Genomic DNA, 5,182 nt, shown 5'->3' with positions numbered 1-5,182 from the left:
CCGGGAGCCAGGAGCCATCCTCACATTCAAACTGTAGGACTAGATAAAAGTGCTCGGTGAGGGCCATCCTGCCGCAGCACAGATATCATCCAAAAAAGATGCAGTTTCCACGCTATACATTATGGTCAAGCATGCGCCCTTAAAATAGCATAATGAACAACGCGCAACGCGCCACTGACTTTAGACTAGGTTTTTTCTGGTCAGTGGCGCAATTTTTTAATGGAACAGGAAAATAGCACCAGGGATCGTTTGCGCCGGAACACGCCTCCTTTTTTGCGCTGAACCGCCCAGGGAGCGCAAGTTCATTCACTAGTTTAGCGACGTGCTTCTGTGGAGGGAAAAGCGCGCTTTGCGCGGGTGCAAAATAGGAATGACACATGCGTCGGTGTACAAAGTCAATTGCGCTGGGTGCAAGATAGGGCCCTGGAGATTGTTATTGTGTTGATTGAGATATTGTTTAAAATGTTGCTTTTTAAAGGGATTGTACTCATTTACGCTGAGCACTGTACTTCCTGAACAACCTTGTTACACTATAGCCAACTATATTTAATGTGTACAGCAGTGTTGTTTTAGGCATTACACTTTTTTGCTATTAGGCCAACTTGTCTGAATACTACTGTTAGTAGCTTCATCCTGAAAAACTTAAAGCACTGTTTATTTCATTAGTATTTGCGTTCTGTTGTATTTTTTATTGGTTTTATTTGTAATTTGTTTCTTTTTTCTTATTGTGGAAACGCTGTCATGCAAGTAATTTTATATTGACATGTTTTGGTCTTCAGTTACACAACGCTGGATCTAATTAAGCTGTTAAACAGTTATTTACGTCGGTTATTATAGGACCGTTACTCACTGTACTGTAAAGTTTTTTCAACGGCAAATGACACATACTGTAATCCAATAACATTGTCTCTGGTCATCTCACTTCTGGGACGTTTTGGGACATACTAATTCTATTTTTGAATACTATTTAGTGCGGATAGTATGTACACTGTGATGCACCACTATTGACCTTAGAACTTTATAAATGACTGCTCCTTTCAAAGCATTAACCTGATAAAAGGGTACATTTTAACTTGAACCTAACCGCTCCTATAATGACTTTCTTACCATCTTCTTCTTGCTCAGACGTCTCCATCATAACATGGTCTGAAGTGCAGCCTTGTTTACGTTTCTCAGACAAAGCGACTGTAATGAAAACATAGAAGAGAAAGGTTTTATATAGTACAAGTCACATGTTCTTTCCAAATTACCAGTTAGTGTATATTGTTACAACTTTCCAGTGTTAGATGCTCACCCTCTAATCCCAAGTCAATCTCGTCTAGAGATTTTCCTTTATAAACTGTTGTTCCACATTCAATGGCCATGAGCAATTTGCTCATTTTAGCAAGTTGAAGCGTGTTCTCAGTTAGGCGATAGTATTCTCTATGAATACGGATGTCATGTCCCATAAATTTTGCAACCTGATCCATTTCATGGTCCTTCAAGTTCATTATTTGACAGAGGGTTGCGATTTGTTTTCTCAGTTGGGTAGAGGTCAAGGTCTCAGGATGTTTTGCATTACATTCATTGCAAATTTTCTTAAGCAGTCTGAGCCTCTTATGTGGCAGTCTGAATTTTGTCTTGCAAAGACATATTTGTTTGTCTCAGAAATGTTATTTTCTTGAGTCCTGTGCTCAATCAGGAAGTCAAGTGATATTGTCATCTCTCTGGTGAGAAGCACTGGTACTTTTCTGCCTCTTTTGCCTCTTATAACAACTCTAGTGAAGTCCTTACTCAGGTCCTTTTCTAATTTTGAAAGATTACATATGCTTATCTACGGTATTGAGAGAAAATAACAAACACAGAATCTCACCTGCACCTAGGCAACAACTTTCCACCTAAGGGGTCGTTCACATATCGTGCCTAAAAACGCGTGGAAGATGCTAGACGAGCTGCTTTCTGATTTTTTCCCAAAGCCTTCGGGCACTTGCGCTCTTGAGGCGTCTGCCGTTGCTAAGTAACCATCTCTGATCTCTCTATGAAGACACGGAAATTTCAGCAGTGGATAAATTTATTTGCAGCACTAAAACTTGCTTGCAGTAGCTCTCCTACTAGATTTATTTAAAAATGGCAATCCATATGCAGCTATGATCAGCTGTTCCTTCATCTTGGCTGAGCTTTCAACGTTGTTATGGAAAAGGTGAGGAAGCTACATGACCTGCGGTGTGCTTGCTGAAAAGTTGTGGTGATGTGGTGCGGACGCGCCTTGAAAAAACGAGTGCGTCACGACCGCGTAGCTTCCATTATGAGCGCGCATACCACACGCTTACATTTGAAATAACGAACTTGAGTGCAAAAGACATGATATGTGAACGGCCCCTAACTGTTCCCCTTGCTTCACCCACATGTACAGCGGAGACAACATCAGAGACAGAGGCCGTTATCTCTAATCTCGATCCCACGTCAAAACATGAGTTAAAATACTAGTATGCAAATACTTTTTATATAGAAAAGACGAATGGTTATTTGTCCTTGAAGGTAGACACAGTTTGCAAAAACTGTGGTCAGAGAGCGGCTGCAAAACGAGGAAACGCATCGAACATGTTTACCTATTCAGGGGTGCGTTTCACAAAACCATAGTTGCTAACTAAGTTAGCAACTTTGTTGGTTGCAATGCAATTTCCCATTGCCAACCCACTACGTTCCTAACAGGTTAGCAACTATGGTTTTGGGAAACGCACCCCTGATCATCATCATCCCGTGCAGATAGAGCTATGTCCCATTTATAATTTAAGGTTAATGCATTATGATTTCTGCGATGCGGAGTGAAGCACAGAATCCAGTCATTACAATGAATTTACAGTAGCTAGCTAATTATTATTTTATTTTATTATTAATGATAAATATAAGTTATTAAACTAATAAATAATCATTGGTAAAATTTCTTGTTTTTGATTAATGAAATTTGAATAAAAACATGCTTTCAAATAATTGTAGATAAGAGATTGATTAATTAAGGCTGATAAAAGTTAACTGATGTGGGCTACGTGCGGCTCATGCGTAGAACATGTGCGAGCGGCTGTGAGTTACGTTGACCGTATCATCATCATTCATTCACAGTGTACTAATTAAGCTTTTAATGTGATTTAAACTTTAAAAGTACATTAAAATAGAAACAACACAAAAGTTCTTCAACATGAAAAGCAATAGAAATGTAGTAACTGAGTCATTTCATCAGATAACTGCACGCTGCGGGACACAGGACAGAGAGACTATTCATTCCTAAAACTTGTTAATTCGTTTCTACGACTTATTAATTTGTGGCAATTGTCCATGTTTCGTTAATTTTGTTCCCTAAATAACCCATGATTTAACTGAAATAACGAACTAATTATTAATTCATGAAATCTTTAATTTCCCTTCACCACACAGCAAGAGATGTGATTAAAAGAGAAAGATAATAAAATAAACCTGCGAAAGAAGTCTATATCTCGAACGGCATCCAGAGGCATGGTCATCTAACAATTTCCTAACCCTGTGTTTTTATTTTTTTTATTTTTCTCTCTCTCTGTTTCAGCTGTTTCGATCGCACCGGAGCCTGGAGCACATATATATTCTAGCGATTCAAACTTATATAGCAGTCTGTTCATTATCAAAATAAAATACAGTCAACTAAACATTTTTAAAGATTACACTGGTCAGTTTAAATGGACCGTAGTATTCCGGTTCACCCTGCTGCTGTTATGCCAATAACATTTTTGCTCATATGAAGAGGATCATCTTTTCTGTTTATGTGCAAATGTCTAAGTAGTTTACATCATAAATAATGTAATTTAACATTCAAATACATTGCGAATATGGAAACATTTGGATTTGTGCCGAATGACACATGAGCAGTAATCTCCAAATAAATCTAGTCAAAGCCGCGCTCGCTCGTCCTCGTCTACACGCACGCGCTGTCATGACCTAATGCACTGTATGCTTGATTTTTTTAAAACAAATAGGCTAGGCCTACTGGAACGCAAAAATTCAAAATCTGACATTTTCTAGAACAGAATCCAGCAGGATCAAATTAATGTGAGCAACAGTGTTTTGCTGCAGCAGCGCCGATGGATGCGGTTCACTTACTGCACAGCAGTCACACGCGCGCCACCATTACATTTGGGATCATTTTATTTTAAATGGCATAATGTCAGCTGAAAACATTGCAGTTGTGTTTTAAAATACAACAACGAGCACCACAAAACCATTTAAAGCGCGCGTTCAGCGGTCTCGGTGCGGGATAGGAAACAGTCAACAAAGTAAATTGATCTCAAATGTATGGCGCTTTCTCTTCATTTTATAAAATAATAATAATCACATCTATTCATTTTATAATCCTTCTACTAGCATTTTATTCAGATAAAACCCCAATAATTCAAGTGAGAAAGCGTTTTGTGTGTGTGGCTTTTGCACGTCCTGTCATGGCCGTGACTGCTGCCTGCAATAAATCAATTTGAAGCATTATGGTTAACGATTAATAGATTGTTCATTTAAACGACAATCGATTTAGCATCCCTACTTACGTTACGTTCACTCTCTGATGCCTGTAAGTACAAGCACTATGTAATAAACTGTCATTGACATCCATATTGTGGCTCTATTAGACACCGTTACAGCTCAATGAAATCCCAGTTGAAACGCTTACCTCGTCATCTCCATCTCCTCTCTCTGTTCGGCCTGTACTACGTTTCTCTCTCTTTCTCGGTTTAACTGGATCACTCTCTGATGCCTGTAAGTACAAGCACTATGTAATAAACTGTCATTGACATCCATATTGTGGCTCTATTAGACACCGTTACAGCTCAATGAAATCCCAGTTGAAACGCTTACCTGGTCATCTCCTCTCTCTGTTCGGCCTGTACTACGTTTCTCTCTCTTTCTCGGTTTAACTGGATCACTCTCTGATGCCTGTAAGTACAAGCACTATGTAATAAACTGTCATTGACATCCATATTGTGGCTCTATTAGACAACGTTACAGCTCAATGAAATCCCAGTTGAAACGCTTACCTCGTCATCTCCTCTCTCTGTTCGGCCTGTACTACGTTTCTCTCTCTTTCTCGGTTAAACTGGATCACTCTCTGATGCCTGTAAGTACAAGCACTATGTAATAAACTGTCATTGACATCCATATTGTGGCTCTATTAGACACCGTTACAGCT

At 39.1% G+C, this 5,182-nt stretch overlaps 1 long non-coding RNA gene across 1 annotated transcript; it reads right to left on the bottom strand.

The window, feature by feature from the left end:
• On the bottom strand, positions 1 to 4,708 carry LOC113094193 (uncharacterized). The gene is made up of 3 exons (XR_003288017.1): positions 4,667 to 4,708; positions 1,108 to 1,185; positions 1 to 39 (listed from the first exon to the last, which is right to left on the bottom strand). It is a non-coding gene; the product is annotated as an uncharacterized LOC113094193 (long non-coding RNA).
• Between the last annotated feature and the right edge of the window lie 474 nt (positions 4,709 to 5,182).

The sequence above is a fragment of the Carassius auratus genome, unplaced genomic scaffold, assembly GCF_003368295.1.
Source record: "Carassius auratus strain Wakin unplaced genomic scaffold, ASM336829v1 scaf_tig00215270, whole genome shotgun sequence".
In the NCBI taxonomy this organism is placed as follows: Eukaryota; Metazoa; Chordata; class Actinopteri; order Cypriniformes; family Cyprinidae; genus Carassius; species Carassius auratus.
Note: the sequence above shows the minus strand (reverse complement) of the source record. Positions and strands in the feature narration are given on the sequence as shown.